The sequence below is a fragment of the Cnephaeus nilssonii genome (genome assembly GCF_951640355.1).
Source record: "Cnephaeus nilssonii genome assembly, chromosome: 5".
NCBI lineage: Eukaryota > Metazoa > Chordata > Mammalia > Chiroptera > Vespertilionidae > Cnephaeus > Cnephaeus nilssonii.
The window spans coordinates 74080828-74100211 of record NC_137076.1 but is presented as its reverse complement, the minus strand read 5'-3'; the positions used below and the strand labels follow the sequence as shown (position 1 = coordinate 74100211).

At 51.2% G+C, this 19384-nt stretch overlaps 1 protein-coding gene across 3 annotated transcripts in view; it reads left to right on the top strand.

Moving 5' to 3' along the window:
- The first annotated feature begins 11953 nt into the window (after positions 1–11953).
- P4HA2 (prolyl 4-hydroxylase subunit alpha 2) overlaps positions 11954–19384 on the top strand; it is a 33707-nt gene continuing 26276 nt past the window's right edge. For 2 of the 3 annotated variants that reach the window (XM_079771570.1, XM_079771572.1), the window contains exons 1-2: positions 11955–12076; positions 12581–12714. The gene's annotated coding sequence lies outside the window, so the exon portion shown is untranslated. Of the gene's footprint in view, positions 12077–12580; positions 12715–19384 lie in introns of all 3 variants that reach the window. The other variant, XM_079771571.1, reaches the window with a different exon arrangement.

Below are 19384 nucleotides of genomic sequence, written 5' to 3'. Positions count from 1 at the left end.
CTGGAGAGTATTATGCTAAATGAAATAAGCCAGTCAGAGAAAGACAAGTATCACATGATTTCATTCATATGTGGATTCTAATGAACAAAATAAACTGATGAACAAAATAGATCTAGAGACATACAAGCATGGAACAAATTGCAGAATCTCAGAGGGAAGGTGGGGGATGGGTGGGTGAGTGGGAGGTAATCAACCAAAGAATTTGTATGCATATATGCATAACCCCTGGACACAGACAATAGTGTGGTGAAGGCCAGGGGCCGGGTGCAGGGGTGGGCTAGAAGGGGTCATTGAGGGGGAAAAAGGGGGACATATGTAATACTTTCAACAATAAAAATAAAAAAAATAAACTGTTGAAAAAATATAAAAACACACATATTTTAAAAAACTAGGACCAAATGGCTGAAAATCAAGATAAAAGACAAATAATGAAAATAGACCTACTGATATTTCAGAAATGAGGGACTTCAAAGAATTATAATTAAGATATTTCAGAAAATGGAGGGATAGGACTAAATAGCTGAGTAAAGTAAAGCTGGAGAACTTAAAAATAAAGTTATAATATATAAAAAAATAAAATTGACATATAGAACTGAAAAAAAAATACATTGTATGAAACTAAGAACTCATAATATATGTTTAATAGCAGAATAGATATAGCAGAAGATGGAATAAGTTAACTATAAACTTAACTAAAATACACAGATGAAATAAAAGAAAAGAACAAAAAGAGGAGCGAAGAAGAGACATGTGAGACACTGTCAAACAGCCTAATGTTTGTATAATTGGCATCCCAGAAAGAGATGATACAAAAAGGAAACAAAACAGGGCAACGTTGGAAGAGGTTATAGCAAAGAATTTTCCAAAAACAATAAAAGATATCAATCCACTTTCAAAAAGCTAAAAAACAAACAACAAAAACACACACACTCTCAAGTAAGATAAATAAAAAGAGAACTACATGTAGACATTTCATAGTCAAATTTCTGAAAAAACAAATAAAAACTCTTAAAAGTAGTCAGAGGGGGGATTAACAGGCATGTTATCTTTAATGTAGCCATTATAAGACTGTCAACTCCCTTTTCAAAAGAAATGATGGAATTTGTGGGCAATAGAATGACATCTTTAAGTTATAGATAGAAGAAAACTACCAACATAGAATTCTTTACTCAACAAAAATATTCTTCCAAATGAAGGCAAAAATAAAGACATTTCTGACAAACCAAGGCTGAATTTGTCACCAGTAGAACTTCACTATAAAAGGTGCTAAAGGAAAATAATCCCAAATAAAAACATGAAATTATAGGAAGAAATTCATAACATCAGAAAGGGTAAATATGTGAGTAAAATAAATAATTATTAACTGCATAGAATGACAATGTATTATTTCACAATAATACACTGTAGAGTTTACAATATATGCAGAATTTAAAATATACAATGACAATAGCACAAAGGTGGAAGGGATTAAATGGAGCTCATCTGTTCTAAATGTCTTGCATTGTTCAGGCAATTATGAAAGTTCTAATTTAATATCTTGACTCTAGTAAGTTAAGTTTACATATTAAGGGAAAACTTCTAAGCAATTAAAAAAGAATGCCTAAATACAAAGTTAATAGAGAAAATTGCAGAACAAATATATATCCAGTCTCTTGATTTAAAAGAAAGGCACTACTACATTTCAGTGGGTAAGGATGGTCTTTTCAAGAAGTAGTTCTGGATCAAGTGGATATACATTTGAACCTTGATTCCTCATTACATTATGCACAAAAATTAATGTGAGCTGGATCATAGACCTAACTATGAAAGCTAAAACAATAAAGTTTCTTAAGAGACCATGGAGAAATATTTTTATGACCTTTGGATAGGCAAAGCTTTCTTAAATGGGACATAGAAAACACTAACCAAAAAACAAAAGATTGATATATTGGATTTATAAAATTTTATAACTTTTGTTCATTAAAAGACACTAGTGAAGAAATGAAAAGTCAAGTCACAGACTGAGAGGAAATCCAACAAAAGATTTATAGCCAGAATATATATAATCTACAAATTGGTAAGAAAAATGCAGAAAACCCAGTAGAAAAGTGGGCTACCACAGACCTCCAAGTGAATTGGCCATTCCCTCTCCCAGGCTTTGCTCCTTCCGTCTCTCAGACCCCCAAGAGTACCCCTGGCTGATTTCTGGGGGAGAACCATTCACCGTCCACTCAGCAATGAGAAGCCTCTTCTGCACTCTCCCTCAGCCCCTAGGATTTACTGTCAAGTTTCCTTATCTGCGTCCCTGCTCCCCTCTCTTCTCCCACCCTCCAAAATATCCCATAAGCTCCGTGGGGGAAGAATTTTTGTCTGACTCATCTCTTTGTCTGTGTCCTGGGTACCTAGGCCTGAGCAAAGAGGGGGTGTCAGCAAATGCTTATGGACTGACTGAACATGAGCAAGTGAGGGTGTAGAGTGTAGAGGGCTTCAGAGGCCTTGAGCTGAGTGACCCAGCGTGGAAGCTGAGTGATCCAGTGTGGAAGGGCAGATGGCCTGGCTGCCCCTCAGCATGGCTGGGGGGGGGGGGGGGGCTCAAAGATAGTCCCAAGGCTAGACAAGTCGGTGAGCCAGGTTCCCCAGTAGGCTTCGGGCAACTTCCCCAAAGCCCACTTCCTCCCTCCAGCTGATCTTTTCTTGATACTGCCAATTGGTTAAACCCAATCAGAAGTCACAGGGCAGGAGATCCAGTTGATGTCATCCACACGGGTCGGCAGCCAGGGGCACAGAGTGGAATGAGGAGAAAGGTGGGGGATCTGAAGGGACAAGCAGAAGCCATCCAGCACAGATGATGTCTGTCAAGTGTTAGGTCACACCTGGCACAAGGAGAGTGCTCCACACCTTAGCTGCCCAATCACAGAAGCAGCTCAGAGCAGCAGAGAAACCCAGATGAGGACTGCTTGTTCCTGCTCCTCTGATCTCTCTCTAAGGGGTTCATCTCAACAGGAGCCAGGATATTCTAGGTATCCTGGGTCCTGTCAATGGCCTTCTCCATCTCCTTACCTAACTTCACTGCATTCTAGCCCTTTGCTAGTAAGGCTGCAAACCAACCTACCTGGCTATGAAGGGCCCTGTCACCCATGGCTGAGTAATGGGTTTGGGACCCTCCCAACATCCTCCCTGTCTTTTCCACCACTACAGGTCCCAGCATTGAGTCATTCCCTAGCGCCTGGTAAACATCCCTATCTGCCTCAGTTGCTCATGCTTAAGAATTCTAGGCAAAGGTCCCAGCTAACCCTTAGCAAGTGAGAGGGGTAGGGCACAGGATCCTGAGAGGCTCTTTCAGCAAGACTGGGACTGGTTCTCTAACAGGGTGTTCCACAATGGGCTCTCTGCGCCCTCTGCTGGCCATATTATTTTTGCAGATGCAGCTTAGCAGGACCAGAGCAGCAGCAGAATTCCCCAAAGTGTTCTCAGTCTTTCCTGTGGGAAACATAACTGCTGGGGAACCGGGATGAAGTGTAGAGAAAATCCCAAGTATTGATGAGGCCTGGCCTAGAGCTGTTGGGTGACTGCTGGAGTGAGAGGGCACTGCTTGCCCTGAAGGTTCCTGATGTACAGTAGGGTCTGATGGCCCAGCCACTGTGGGAAAGCCACCTCTCCACCTTAGCCATCTGGGTCATTCACTCTTCAGGTGGGGAGAAGCCCTGTCCAAGCCACCCCTGCTTTCCTGAGGCCCTAATTCCTGCAGATGATGGAGATGGACACTTTCCTGATATCAAACTTCAACTGGCTGGTTCAGGGTCAGGGATAAGGTCAGATTCTGGTTCAAAGCAACATCAGAATTTCTGATTAAAAGTCATGGTTAAGGGCAGAACCAGAATATAGAGCACAGAACCTCCTCCTACTCATGTGAGAAGCCAAGTCCCACAAGATCATGCATGCACACACATCCCTGAGTGCATGTGTGTGCCCGCGAGCACGTGTGTGTGTGTGTGTGTGTGTGTGTGTGAGTGTGCCTGTGTGTCAAGTGTGTAAGGCCTCTCCCAATAAAGGCTTGTCAAGTTCTTTTGTCTTTCAGGCATAGAGGCACAGTGATCAGTAAGCTTCTCACAGGTTCATGCAAAACATGGAAACAGGAAAACATTTAGAAAACTACAAAAAAGAAAATAGAAATACTAAATGCTAGCAGATGTAACATTATACCATGGAAACTAGCCATGTTCTTACTGGGTAACTACAAGATGCACTTAGATAGGATGTGGGTTTGTTGGAATATGTCTGAGGTGGTGTGAGGTAGTCAGGGCCTCTAGGGGAATGAGGGCCCTGGCCTCCCGGGGTGGGTCAGATCCTGGGCAGTGTCCCACAGGGACAGAAGACAGGGCTCACCAGCAAGCTGGAATGATGGTGTCTACTCACGGGACTGGGGGAGTCAGAGCCACAGCCAGAGCTGACACAGGCAGGCTAGTTGAAGGCAGGAGAGAGCCCACAGGAGGGGTTGGGGCCCTTGAAGCAGGTACACACAGGCCTCAGCCGCCCAGGTGACAGGCTCCTGTGATGATGTGGAGGTAGTGATTTTGGACAAATAAGCAACGGATACCCCCTTTCTAATTCATTTTATTTTCATCTACTGGCAAGTTGTTGTAATGAATACGCAAATCTTCAACGTCTGTGAAAGGCATGGAGCCCAAAGTTTGTGCCCTAAAGAATTTACACAACTTGATTGGGCTAGGGCCACTCACGGACAGATTGACTGACAGCCGTCTCACTCCAAAAAGGATATAAGGGGACTTACAAACATGTATCACTATAGCAAGAGGAAGTGCATCGGGCAGCTAATGTGGGAAGTGAGGCGCAGGGAGAAGAAGGGTGGTGTTAATGCCAAGACCATCATTACATAGGTGGCTACCTTGTAGTGGAAGGAGTCTGACAGTTAAGGAAACCAGACGTTGTGATTAGGATTCCATGTCAGTCTGGAACCTTGAAGTGTGCTGGTGTGTTCTCTGGGGGTGGCCAACTTGCATTGTGGGGGCTGCCACTCATTGCCTTCAGCAGGGCCTGCTCAGGGGCGACAGAGCTGAGGGATCCAAAGGGGCAAAGACCCCATTTTGGGTGAGGAGGAGGGCCTCATCTTGAAGAGGGAGCTCAGAATGGGGAGCAGAGTATTTATTGAATGAATGAATGAGTGAATGAGTGAATGGACATAGCCCTTCCTCTTTATTAATTCTTAAATCTACTCGCTTCTCTCAATATGCATTATCATTCCCCAGTTCAGGTCACCATCAGCTTTCTTTCTTTCTTTTTTTTAATTAACCCTCACCTGAGAATATTTTTCCCATTGATTTTTAGAGCGAGTGGATGGGAGAGAGGAAGCGGGGAGGGGAAGAGAGAAAAACATCAATATGAAAGAGACACATCAATTGGTTACCTCCCACCCCACCCCTGCCTGGGTTCAGGGATTGAACCTGCAACCCAGGTACATGCCCTTGACCAGGAATCGGACCATTCAGTGTGCGGGCTGACGTTCTAACCACTGAGAAATGCTGGCCAGGGCACCAGTTTTCATCTAGACTCTGCAGCAGCCCCCTCCCACTCACCTCCAGGCTCTGCCCCCCCCTCCTCCCCCGACCCCTGCAGTAGGAGACTGGGTGCTCTTCCTAAATCCCAAATCAGACCCTGCTCCTCCCTGACCTTTACTCTGTTATTGTTATTTTAATTCTCACTGGAGGATATTTTTTCCATTGATTTTTAGAGAGAGTGGAGGGGAGAGGGAAAGATGAGAGAAATGTGGATGTGAGAGAAACACATCGATTGGTTGCCTCCTGCACACGCCCTGACCAGGGCCTGGGCTGGGGTGGAGCCTGCAACCTATGTACCTGCCCTTGACCACAATCGAACCTGGGACCCTTCCGTCTGTAGGCCGACACTCTATTCACTGAGCCAAACCAGCTATGGCTTAATATATATATATATATATATATATATATATATATATATATATATGATTTCAGAGAGGAAGGGAGAGAAACATCAATGATGAGAGAGAATCATTGATCAGCTGCCTCGTGCATGCCCCCAACTGGGGATCGAGTCTGCAACCCGGGCACATGCCCTTGACTGGAATCGAACCTGGGACCCTTCAATCCACAGACCGATGCTCTATCCACTGAGCCAAACCGTCTAGGGCTCTGACCTTAACTCTGGAGTGCTGCTTGCTACCCTCACCATCATACTTAAACCCCTTTTTGTGGCCCATGAGGTCTCAGATGACCTGCCCCTGAGACCTCTGCAACCTCACCTCTCATTTCTCCCCTCTCCTCTACTTCTACTGGCTTCCTGACATTTTGATAAGGCCCCCCCAAAATAGCCAAACCACTGAACTTCCAACCTTTTAAACAGTAGCTAAGTCAGATGTCCAATAGCTATCCCCAACTCTCACCTCATCCTCACCCATTTCTAATCCCCACCCAGCCTCAATTTGGGTTCAAGGATGGGGAAGGAGGGATGGGCAGGGGGTGCAGAGGGCTTATGTATTGTAGTAATAATAATTTTAAAAGTATGCTTTACACTCTGTGCATCAAAATATCAAGATTTGTAAGCGCCATACCTAACTATCTTCTGTCCTTCTGGGCATGTGCACTAGTCTAGAAGTTTCTTGCCCACAGAAGGCAGGAGGGCAGGGTGAGGAGGCAAGCCAAAGTCTAAGCCCGCTGTGTCGACCATGAGGGCCTGCCCTGGACCTGATGGGTAATTACAGCTCGGGAAGGCCCTGGACTGCCTCTCTCCACCCTGTAATGACAGCCCAGCTTGTGCTGGCTCAGCTGACTTAGCTGCAGGGGCCCATGGTGGAGGCAGCTGGGAGGGGACTTGTAGCCATTCTGTGGGGCCGGCTCCCCTTTTGCACGCACCAAATGTGTGTGTGTGTGTGTGTGTGTGTGTGTGTGTGTGTGTGTGTGCGCGCGCGCGCGCGCGCGGCCCCACAGGCTCCTGGGGATGTTACCAGATTCGCTTTTCCTTCCCCGGGTCCAGTGCCAGGCTCTAATTCTGAAGCAGTAGGGCCACCACTAGGTGGCTCCACTCAAGCTGCACCTCCAGCCCTCTGCCATCCGCCTGGAGTCAAAGCTCTGGGTCAACTGGGACACACCTACCTTTTCTTCAATTCCTAATGGGAGGAACTTGGGAGAGGAGGGTTGGTCCCTTAGTCCAGTGAATGGCTGTGTGCTGAATGTGTTGATGGGTATAGATGGTGTCAACATACACAATTCTCTCTGTGTGGCATTGGTTAATCCTGGGGACTCTGCTCTGGGGAATTCCATGGAGGGACCAGGCCTCCAGCTGCTGTGGTGGTCGCCAGGGCCTACAAGAGTTATCAGCAGTCAGGCAGGCCTCAGTGCCAAGCAGTGGAGTCTGTCCCTCTCCCCTTCCCCAGGGAGGGATCACGGGTGAATGGAGAAGGCAGGAGTCGGGCAGGCTGAGGAGACCTCTGTTTAAAGGGAAGGCCTGCACCCACCTGCCCTTCCATTCATTCAGTACATTCCACCCAGTGCAGGTATTTTTTTGCCATCTGTTCTGAAGAGACATTCCCTTGGGATGGAGGTGATAGGGAGACAAGTCTAGCCTGTTTTGAGGAGCCATTGGCCAGTGATGTCACTTAGGGACAGCATGAAAGTAGGGCTTCATTTGCTGTACTCATAGCCATGCTAGGGTCAAAGGTGGCCATCCATACCTGATCTTGAGCTTGAGGAGGCGCTCTAGGATTGGGACTAGACAGGTAGCATCTCCTACCAGAAGCCTTTCCCTCCCTGGACAAGGTTGCTGTGTGGGTCTCTGTTCTCCTGCTAGTTTTCCCCCACTAGATAGAGCTTCTTTGATATTCATGGCCCCCGAAGCCCCACCAGGGCCTCAACTGTCCCCAGCAAATGTTTGTGGAATGAATGTATGAATGAACAGAGTAGAGTGATTACCAGAAGGGAGGTGTGGCTTTGTTTACACAATGGATTTGGGAAAAAGGAGTGTAACATGGCTGTTCAAGGTGGCTGTGTATTCATTCAGTGGCACACAACTGGTGTGTTTAGTGAGGGCCGCTGGAGGCCACAGTAGTAAGGGGTGTTCATGCATTCATTCATCTCTTCCTTCCTTCCCTCCCTTCCTCCTTCCTTCCCTCCTTCCTTCCCTCTTTCCTTCCTTCATGTATTTTTGTTTCCCACTCCCTGTTGAGGTCCTGGGTACCAGGCCCTTTGCTAGAGCTGGAGACACAGTGCTGAACAGGACAGAGGCAGCTCCCCTCCCCGGGAAGGGAAAGTGGTGAAGGAAGTAGACATGGATGATGCCAGGTGGCGTGCATGGAAGTCATCCCCGAGGAGCTATGGGGTCTGTGTGGGAACCTGGCTCAGGCTGGGCCCACAGAAGGCTTTCAGAGGAAACAAGCTTTTGGGAGAAAAGTGTTCCAGGCAGGAAGCATGACATAGAAGGCCAAGGAACTTTGAAATGCCCAGGGTGCCGGAGCATCGGGTTGGAGGTTGCACATGATCAGAGAGGCCATCAGGGCTGGATAAAGGGGATAGATAGCCTTGGTGAGATCTGTGTCATCCTGGGGGCAGGGACACCTGTGAGGGGTTCTATATATGGAAATGACATGATCAGAAGCACACTGTTAATATAGCACTCTGTCTGTGGAGCGTAGAAAGGATAGAGGGAGTTAAGTCAGAGCTGTGGGCCAGCGTGGATGACCCAGGTGAGAGATGGTGGTGTCCTGAATTTGGGCTGTGACTGCAGGAATGGAAAGCAGTGAATGGATTGAGATCTTCCAGGGAAGAGCTACAATATGGGAATGTGGTGGGGAAGAAGATGGAAATGACTGCAAGATGTTGATTTCATTTCCCGAGGTAAGGGAAATGCTGGAGCAGAACATTCTGGGTGGTGTGGAGTAGGATATGGGGAGATAATGGGGTTGCCTGTTGAGTGGCCACAGAGAAAGGCTATGTGGGTCTGCAATGGGCCTGGGCTGGAGATTCATAACCAAGAGTCATGGATTTACAGGGCTCCAGTAGCCTGTATGGGGCATGAGGGAATGTCAAGTGTAGTGCGTTGAATGATGGCCCCTAAAAAGATATGCCCCCTAGTCTAATTAAGGAAACCAGTCTAATACCTAGTCTCTGTGAATGTGACCTTATTTGGAAAAGGGACTTAGCAGATATAATTAAGTGAAGGATCATGTGATGAGATTATTCTCATTACCCCATGGGCCCTAAATACAATGAAAAGTATCTTTATAAGAGAAGAGGGGGTTCGGACACTGAGGAATGAATGGAGTCCAGGACTCTGAGGCCCTGTGGAGGCCTTAGTCAGACCTTTGACAACTGTTGTGTGGAACGAGGCATTAAGGAGACACCCATCCCTCCATGTAGGCAGCAAATATTTATTTGTGGTAGGGGCTGGGGATATGATGATGGACAAAACCACATATAACTATGTACTCCTGCAGCTCCCAGGCCAGTGGTGGTGGTGGTGGTGGTGGGGTAAATATTAATCAATCATTCAACTACATAAACTGTGGCAAGTCTTACAAAGCACACAGGGCATAAGCAGCTGTTCTAGGAGGTTCTGATCTGGTCAGGGAAGTGAGGAAAATCTCTCTGAGGGGATCAGAAGGATTCAGTAGGGAAGGAGGGAAAAGTTTCTAGACAGAAAGAACAGTATAGCCAAGGCCTGGGAGTGGGTGGGGAAGAATGGCCATTACAGGGACTGGAGGAAGGACCGTGTAGCTAGAGAAGTGGGCAAGGGCCAAACCACTTTTAGGGCTGTTCGAAAGGGCGGTGCAATTTACTAAGCTGAGAACAACGGGTTCAAGTCTGCACTTTGAGGACACCACTGTTGCAGCAGTGTGGAGGGGAGGTGGGAGGAAACAATAATGGAGGAGGGCGGCCAGCTAAGACACTGTTACAATCATCCAAGTGAGAGAGGATGGGCAGCAATGGATGGATTAGAGAGACATAATTTAGGTGGTAGGACTGAATGGATGTGGGGTATGGGAGGATAGGGTCTGGGGGTGAGGCAGAAGGCATGACTCTCAGGCTTCTGGTTAGGTAACCGATGGGAGAGGTGTGGCTCCATCAGTGAAGCAGGGAATATGAGAGGTGTGGAGGGGCAGGGGGGAGAGCATGAACCCAGTGTTGGACATTTTGCCATTGAGGTGCCTGGGGACACTCAAGTGGAGATACAGACCCTGCAGTCAGTTATATGAGTCTGGAGCTCAGGAGTCCGGGCAAGGGTAGAGAGACATTTGTGTCACCTGTGTATAGGAAGAAATTATAGACAGAGAAGAGGAAGAGAGAGCCCTGTAGGCCTGAGCGTTGAGGAGCCCCCTCCTTTATTGACTAATGGGGAGAGGTGGAGAGGAGGATGTGCTGGGGGGGGGGGGGGGTAAGAAGCCTGGGCAGAGGTGGCCAGAGAGGATGGTGGGAACCAGGGGCCATGAGTGTTCCAGGGAGGCAGTGGTCAGACACCACTGGGGGCTTTGACAGATGTGGACTTAAGAGTCGTTATTGAATTGAGGGACTTGTAGGTTACAGAGAATGTTCTGAGACCTGGTTTGGTGTGGCGAGGGGGCTGAGGGGTGGGAGAGAGGTGAGGATGAGGAGACAAAGGGCTCTTTCAGAGAAATTTGCTGTGATTGAGGAGAGAGACACTGTAGCAGTCGGTGGGTTTGAATGAGGGGTTGTTGTTTCCCCCCCCCCCCCCCATAGTACAGGCTTGAACATATTTATAGGTCAAGGGAAGGATCCAGTTGAGAGGGGGAGCAAGGTCCTCAGGGCAAACTCCTGAGAAGGAGAGGATGGGAGGATCTGGGCAGAGAGAGGGTGGCCTGACAGGATGCAGCAGATGCAGGAAGGTTTCTGTTTGGCTGAGCTGAGCTCTGGCAAGCGGCTGACTCGGGCCAGAACAGCGGCTCGTTCTGTATTTTATGTGCGTTGTGTATACTTGTGTGTGTGCCCGTGCCTTCCCCAGACCTGGGCTGCCAGCTTGGACAGTGTGTCACAGGGAACATCCCCAGGGCGCCTGGGCAAAGGCTGCGCCCCTCCCACTCTGGGCGAGCTCCCTGATGAGATTCTCAGATGAGTTTTCCCTCATTCATGACCGGGAAGGTTTATAGAGCAGGCGTGGGAACCAGGGCCTCCTCCAGCTCAGGCTGAGGTTTGCTGCATCCCTGCCTTCATTCCCTCCCCGACGGGACGGGCTGAAGGAGGCATCCCCTGCTTTTGGCCTGTGTAGTATGGAAGGGTTTGGGCAAACCGAGGGTTGGCCCCAGGGCACCCACACCTACCCTCCCTCTTCCCCATTAACCCATCACCTACACATAAATCAGGAGGAGTGTCTAACCCAGGAGAGGGGGGCAGTCTGAATCCCTTTGGGAGCCTGGCCCTGGGGGTGGGCACCAGGTCCCTAGTCTTCTTCGGGGCCTTCTCCCCTGGTCTGTCCCTCCCCCTGATACCCCGCTCGGGCCTCAGGTGACATTCCCACCTCACCCCACCCCTCCCGCACACCTGCCGGTGGTGAGGCTGGGCAGGGGCCGTAGGAGAGCTGTGTCCCCTGCAGGACCTCCAAGACAACGGGCACACTGAGGCCAGGGGAGTGAGCGGGCATCCAGGGACGCCCCCCACAGCACGGGGCCGGGATGGGTCGTGGGCCCCCTGCAGCCGCCCCGGGGCTGGGGAGGCGGGAGGCGGAACCCCCAGGTGGGAGTCGCCAGAGGGGTGCGGGCGCGGAGTACGTGCGGCGGGCGGCAGGCGGCATGAAGGACGCGCAGCGGCTCCCGCTGCCCGAGGCCGGCTCCCGGCTCCCGGCTCCCGGCTCCCGGCTCCGCGCGGTCCGGCGGCCGGGCTGCGCGGGGGGCGCTGGCGGCGGCGACCCTCGGCCGAGAGCCTCCGGGCGCGGAGCCAGGGGCCGGGCGGGCTCGGGGCGGGAGGTGGGGACGTGGCAGCGGCTCAAGCGGGCGGAGCCGGGCCGGCGGCCGGGAGGCGGAGCCGCCGGGAGGAGGCGCCGAGCGGGCCGGGCGCCGCCGCGGGAGGTTCTAGAAACGCCGGGAGCGGCGCGTGTCCAGGTGAGCGCAGCGCCTGCCCGGCCCGGGCCCGCCGCACGCCCCCCGCCGCGGGGCTGGGGCGCAGGCCGGGGTCGCGGGGCCGTGCGTCCTGCCCCCGCGGGGCCGGGGGTCCCGTGGCCGCAGCGCGTTCCCAGCGCAGCCCCGCGCCCTCCGCCCTGCGTCTACACCCGTCTGGGTTCCTGTCCGCCGCCCGCGCCTCCTCCCGGGCTCGGGGTGGGGAGGTCAGCGCGCCCTTCCTGCTGTCCCCTCGGCGGCCGGCGGGGCGGGCCCTGCGCTGTCAGGCTCCCGGGAAGGGGCGGCCTGGCCGAGGCTGCCCGAAGTTGGTCCCCGAGGGGCCGCTCCCTGGGAGTGAGGGCCGTCTTCCTCCCGGCGAAGGGCAAAGGCTGGGGTCTGTGCCCGGACCCTCCGGCTTGGTGCTCGTTACAAGACGGGCTGTCGTAGGAGAAAGTTGTGTGCGTTTTCTCCCCCCTCCAGACATCCCTTTCGAATGTTTTTCCTCAACAGCTGCGGAAACCTGTGATACCTGCCTACCTAACTCAACAAACGGACCCTTCCGTGTCAGAAACTAAGGAGCCGCTAGCCCAGGGCGCAGACCAGCTGGACTGGAAGGCGGCGAAGCCCAGGCCCAGAGCGGTGCGGTGAGTGCTGTGCTGGGAGGGAGCGCCGGCTCCGGGTAGCTGGTAGAGAACAGGATGCTTCAGGTCAGAGGGCTTCCTGGAGGAGGTAACTTATTAAAGGGAATGGTCAGATGAAGGCTGAATATACCATAGGATAACCTGGACAGAGGAACAGCCTGTGTGAGGGAGCAGCCCCCAGCAAGGTGATGGGGGAAGAGACACTTGGGGGTAGCTGCCCATGGACCCCGTCCACAAGAGCTTCAAGTGAGGGGACAGTGCCTCGCACTGAGCCTTGGAGGGTGCTCAGTGAGCCCTTGCAACAGGAGAGTGGACCAGGGCAACAGGGGTGGGCCCCTGGCCTCTGCATCCCAATCGGACATCTTTAAGATGCTACAGAACAGCAGAGTCCCTTCCAAGGCTGGGATCTGTGTCTTCTGCTGGAGAGTGACACCTTGTGTGCCCTTGTGTTTCTCGATGGAAACCATGGGAAGCCTGGCAGCCTCAGTCCTTCTGCAGGAGATCCTGGCCCCCAGAACGAGGGATGGGGAATGTCACTTGGTAGCTTAGGGCATTCTCAAGTGTCTCAGAGTTTGCAGAGATCCCCTGTTCACCTCAGCACGTACAGAATGTTTTTGCAAGCTGTTGCTTCTTCTCAGCCCGTGTCACATCTGGGGCAATAGATTCCCATAGTTTAGTTCTCTATGAAATGAACCGAGATTTCCTCTGGCTTGTGCTTAAACTACTCCTGAAGTGTCCAGGGTGCAGTGCTCTCAGTGTGGTCCTGGGCCTCAGGGCTCAGCTTCTTTTTTTCCCCTCTTCTACTCACCAGATCGTTGGGCTGTGAATCCTTTTCTTGTAGTGCCTCCTTATTCTCAGACGGCCAAGCGTGTCCACTATGTGGCCCTGCCAAGGAAGCCACGTAGCAAGGATGGAGTGAGTTGGCTGGGGGCCTCATCCCAGAGATGCTGTCATACTGGGCCACCGTAGGTCTCAGCAGGCAGACATAGTGATGACTAGTCTGTGGCTTCTGATAGGCCCTTCTACCCTGCTGCCGGCTCTGACATGGGATGCCCAGGAGAGTATTTACTTTGCTGGTTTAGCCTGGCCATAGCTGATCTCTGTTTGTTCCTTGAGTACATCCTGTGTGCCTGGCTTCTGCTTAGAACATGCCTGGGGCCGGAAAGAGGGTGGTGGAGGAGGAGGTGGCAGCACTATTCTTGCCCGTGGGTAGCTCATAATCTCTCTGAGATTGTTGCTTCACGCTGGCAGCTGGCCATGTGCCAGGGGAGGAGCCCAGAAGAGAGTGCTTATCAGACGGAGAGGCTGCGAGGGTGCAGCCCTGAGGAATGAGTGGGGTGAGGGAGTCTGGGATCTACTCATTTCCTGAGAGAGCCTCACTTTTTGACTCTGCCCTCCTACATTATCGGGAGGGTCTGAGGCCCATTTGTGGCCACGTTGGCTGATAGTGTGCATTGGGCTGGTGGGTGTGTCCCTGGATCCTGGGATCTGTCAAGAGTTTAATTTTATGCAGATGGAGGTTGGCAGGAAATGCGGTGATGCAGGCACGTGCAGCTGGATCCAGAAAGTTGCTCAAATCTAGCAATTTGGACTTTTGCAGTGCTGCAGGCTGGGACACCAGCGTGTCCTAGAGCTGAGAGGGCTGGCTGGTGGCTCCTGTGGCCTCGGGTTTGTGCTGGGGACGTGGGATGAGGGATATAGTTTTTATTCTTAGAGCAGAGGGAAATGAAAAATATAGCCTAGACTTCTTGGAGCTGTGGAAGAGAGTTTTTAAGTGGTATCACTGCAACACAGAGGATTAAGTGTTTGGGTAGTGACTACTCCGGCTCAGGTAGGATCCGTCTGAGCCTGATCACAGACCAGCCACTGCTCCTGAGGGCCAGGGTGTGACCAAGATCCTTAGGCCTTGTACTTGTAGGAACTTGGGAGTGAGCGGGTCAGAGGTATAGAAATACATGAGCTCCTAGAGTATTGGCCCAGTGCCCTACCTTTTGCCAGAGAACTTCCCTTCCTTGGTGAGAAATAGAGCCAGTAATTGACCAGTTCCAGGGTTATTCCCTGTTGGCTAGTGTGCTGCATTACCCCTAACTCCCCTCTTTCCCGAACGAATGTTTCCTCTCTTTTAGTATTCCTGGGACCTGGAGATTGCCCAATTTTTGCCTTGTTTTCATCTTCACTGATCCCTAGACTGGACCTTCTTCCTCTCCAGGGATCAGCTGGACAGCTGGCTGATTCAGGTCTACTGATGTTCCTGCAGTACCCTGGATGCTGATGACTGGAATAAATTGTGCCTGGTGCTTCTGGGCTTCCCACTGACCTCTGTCATCTCATTCAATCCTCACAACAGCCCTATGAAATGTAGGTCCTAACATTATCACCATTATATAGGTAGGAAACCTGAGGCTGAGAGACCCATAACATTATGGTCACAAAGCCAGGAAGTCATGGTGGAGCTGAGATTTAACTCGGGCTGTCTGGCCCCAGGGTGGGTGTGCCTGCCTACTGGACTATACTGCCTTGCCCTGAGCTGGGCTGGCTGGTCATTTGTGAGGTCATTCGTGATGGGTGTCCAGGGCAGGGGTGTCTATCACCTGCACTCAGGGCACCATGTTCCTGTCTTTTGGGACCATGTTACTGTCTACCACAGATGTCATGAAGTTGCTTTGTGGGTCACAATAAAGTTCTTGACCAGAGCAGGCCTGCTGTACTAGGGTTAAGTGTGGCTCCCCTTTTTGAGAGGCCCTTGTGCTGTAAGCCAACAGATGTTACTGAGGAGGATTGAATGGCAGCAGTATCTAGTGGAAAGTATGTTTTGGGTTTGAGTCTCAGCTCTGCCAGTGATTTCCTGTAGCATGCCAGATGTGCAGGAAATGCTTAGGCTCAGTTATCTATCTACTAGAGGCCCGATGCACGAAATTCGTGCACGGGGGTGGGATGGGGGAGGGAAGGTCCCTCAGCCCTGCCTGTGCCCTCTCACAATCTGGGACCCCTCACTCCTAATCACCTGCCTGCTTGCTCCTTACTGCCCACCTGCTCGCTCCTTACCACCTGCCTGCTCGCTCCTTACTACTTGGCTCACCACTCCTTAGCACTGCCGTGGAGGCGGGAGAGGCCGGCTTCTGGCTGAGTGGCGCTCCTGCTGTGGAAGTGCACTGACCACTAGGAGGCAGCTCCTGCACCGAGTGTCTGCCCCCTGGTGGTCAGTGCACATCATAGTGACTGGTCATTCTGCCATAAGGGTTGCTGGGCTTTTATATACATAGATAGCTGAAATGGAGATGATAATCTTGTTTATAAGATTTGGGTGAGGATTAGAAGGTAGAGATGAAAGGTTTTTGGAAATAAATATAGTGGTTATCTTAGCCTAGTTCCCATAAACCAGCCCGAGGCAGAGCTTAAGTCTGAATGCTTCATTGGAAGGTGCACTTGCAGGGCAGCCAGAGTGAGGGAAAGGCAACTGAGGCAGCAAAGGATGGGAAGCAAACTCAGGATGGTGCTTCAGCAAGCTGCCCGGTCTGCACAGAGCGGCACCAGTTGTTCAGCCACGTGGGCCATCTCTGGGCGAGCTCTACAGAAAGTCCATGTGGCAGGACAGTTTCTCAGTGGAGGCCTGGAGAGGAAATTCATCTGCTGACCTCCTCCGTCTTCTGCCCTTCACTGGTCAGAGCTGTCTCATGAAGAGTTAACTCCCTCTGCTCCTGGGGTGCACTACCAGGGCCCTCCAGCAGCCACTGGGAAGGTGGATGTGGCCTGTCATTGGAGTCCCAAAGTAGTGGGAAGAGCCAGAGATTTGGAGCCTGACAGTCTCCTCCACTTGGTCAGAGGCGAGTCAGGGCCCAGGAGCTAGGTGAGGCCACGAGAGTTTGAGACAGTACGTCAGGTGCATCCAATACAGTGGCATGTGGATTGTGTCCTCGTGTGGAGTTCCTTCTTGGGAGTTAGCCTCACCTAGACTGCCAAGTCTCTGCCAAGATAGTGACTGAATAACCAACTGGGCTCTTGCAGGTCGACTTTTACAGCCTTCTCTGCTGCTTCATTGCCTGTTTACTGACGCAGGAGACTGTGGTGTTGATGATTTCCAAGTGGGAAGTACGCACCTACATGTTCATGGATGGGAGAGAGAGAGTGTAAAGATAGATAGAGATGAACACCTAGGCTTCATTAGGTTCTCCGTGAAGGACAGTATTTTTCTTGTGAGGTAGTAGTTGAAGGTATGAAACCTGGAGCCATGAGATGGGGCTGGAGAAGGCAGTGGGGCCAAGTCACGCAGAGTTCAAAAGGCTCTTACAGCTGAGGCGTTTAGACTTTATCCTGAGGGCATTGGAGAGCCTTTGGAGGGCTCTTGGGGAGACTGAGACCAAAGGAGGGGCTGCGGTAAATCATGCTGGCTGCTTTGTAGAGCAGAGGTGGGTGGGAGGCCAGATGAGATGAGAAAGCAGTGCAGGCGGGGGCCAGCGTGGCAGCAGGAGGGAATTGGGGATGGCTCAGACCAGGTGATGACTGAGGCATGACATTAGGTAAGGAGAGTAGGGTGCCTCCCATCCTTCCCTGGGGTGCCAGTGACAACAGCTCGTGGGCCTGGCGGGGCCTGCTGGAACCTCTGCACAAGTCTAGGTTGAGCACGCCTGTCCTCTTGACTTTTCCATCCCGGAGTTGGGAGGCAGAGCCACTGGGGGGAGCCCTGTTCAGGCAGGTTTGGCTCCTTTACAGGCAGCCTCTTGTTCAGTGCCAAGCAAGACCTGTTCTCAGCAAACCCATGTTCTGTCTCTAGGCTGTTAAATATATTGTTAGAAGGCAAGCTGTTGCATTTGGGCTGCAGCTGGGAGCTTGGCAGAGGTTTCTGCCTGATGAGGTAAGGGGAGAAGCTAAGGACGCTCGCTGCTGGTTTGCAGCTGGAAACATCTTTCCACGGCCATTTGGCCAGGTTGTAAATGTCCTTTCCAAAGAGAAGGCTTGTTGGGGACTCTGATTGTATGTCTTGGAATTGCCGTGTGCTTACAAGCAGTGCCAGTCATCTGGTGGGTGGGTCACTGTCACCGAGGTGTTGGCAGGACTTGGAGTACCTCCCTGTGGGGGTCCAAACTTGGGTTGCCAGTTTGGAGTCCATCGGAGAGGGCCTGCTTCGTTTTCTTTTCATTTTAAGCATATTAGAAAATACGTTTCAAATTTCCCTAGAGCTCCTTGTAGAAATTTTAGGTAATACAAATAAGCATAAAGAGGAAGATAAAGGTATTTCTCCAAGATACAACTAGGTTTATGACTTTCTTCTTGCATATGTATGCGTATATTTATAAATTTACATATATATGTGTGCAAGCACACACACACATTTTTCCTTGTAAAATGAAATCATAGAGTACATATGTTTGGGAGCCTGCTTTTCTCACTTAACAGTATGCTTTGATCTTCACTCCATGCTAATATGCATATGGTATCCATTTTTATGCAATCCACAACAATCCATTGTAGGGAAGAAATGCACAGTCTTCTGTTGTGGTAGTTTCCTAACTTGAACAAATCTGCGGTGAAGTATTATTTGTTGAGTACCTGATACGGGCCAGACATGGTTCTAAACTCGGGATGCAGCTCAAATAAAACTCAGTGTTGGTTTTCTGTTCTGGCTCAGCGCCACTTTGTTTTTCATAAAAAGAGGTTTCACGTTGCCCATTTCCAGGCCAACATGGATTTCTGAGGGCACCTGGGAGGGCTTCCAGCAGCCCTGGACACTTGGTGGGGGCACAGGGCAGGCACACAAACTCCCACCTACTCTGTCCCAAGTGAGCTCTGAGTACAAGTATGAGTGGGATGGGCTGGCATGTGGGTGGTTGGTCTTGCCCACACTGTGGGACACAGCCTGTTTTGGATGTTGCTGCCTCCCAGCCTGACCCTTTTTGTACAAAGCCTTTAGTGTCCAGGGGCCTAAGACCAGGAGAAATGGTGGGGCTCCAGGGCACCCATGCCTGCGGTGGCAGTGTTGATTGTAGCGGTTCGGGGGCTCCTTGGGGGTGTCTCGCTCCCTGGGCCAGCAGAGTCGGTGTCCCCCTCCTCCATCAGAGCAGGACTTTGCAGGCTCTTGGGAAGCCATTTCCCAGAACCCTATCTGATATTCTTTGGAGCTCTGCCTCCAGGCTGGGATTTGTGGATGGGCTCAGTCTAAGCCAGGCAACACATTCCAGAGAAATGACAGTTGGTATTTACATAACGAAGGAACCTGGGTGCTTCTTCCTATGTGCTGTAAGGCATGGGCCATGGGCAGTGTCACCAGGGCGGTGTGAAGGGAATGGAGAAGCTTCTCCCTCCCTTGAACTTGTGCAGCTGTCAACACACAGGGGAGAAGCGCTGGGGTCCCCCACTTCCAACCGTGTCTGGTCTGGTCTCCTACAAACTTACAGAACGTGCTCTCCTGAGCTAGTCAAGCCTCTTGAGAGATAAGGCACAGGCACCACGCCTGTGGAAAGGACTTGTGTAAGCAACAAGAAAGGCCTTCTGGAATCCTGGGGCGGAGATGCAGTATGGCAAGCCTGGGTGCAGACCTGTGGCTGCAACAAGGAGGACCCGGACCCCACCTTAGAGCTAGCCAGTCCCGCTCCCCGTCTCTCTGTGATTTGCTTTCCTCTGCTGCCCTCACACGATGTACCCCTTAGCATAATACTCCCTACCCGACTGCAGATTC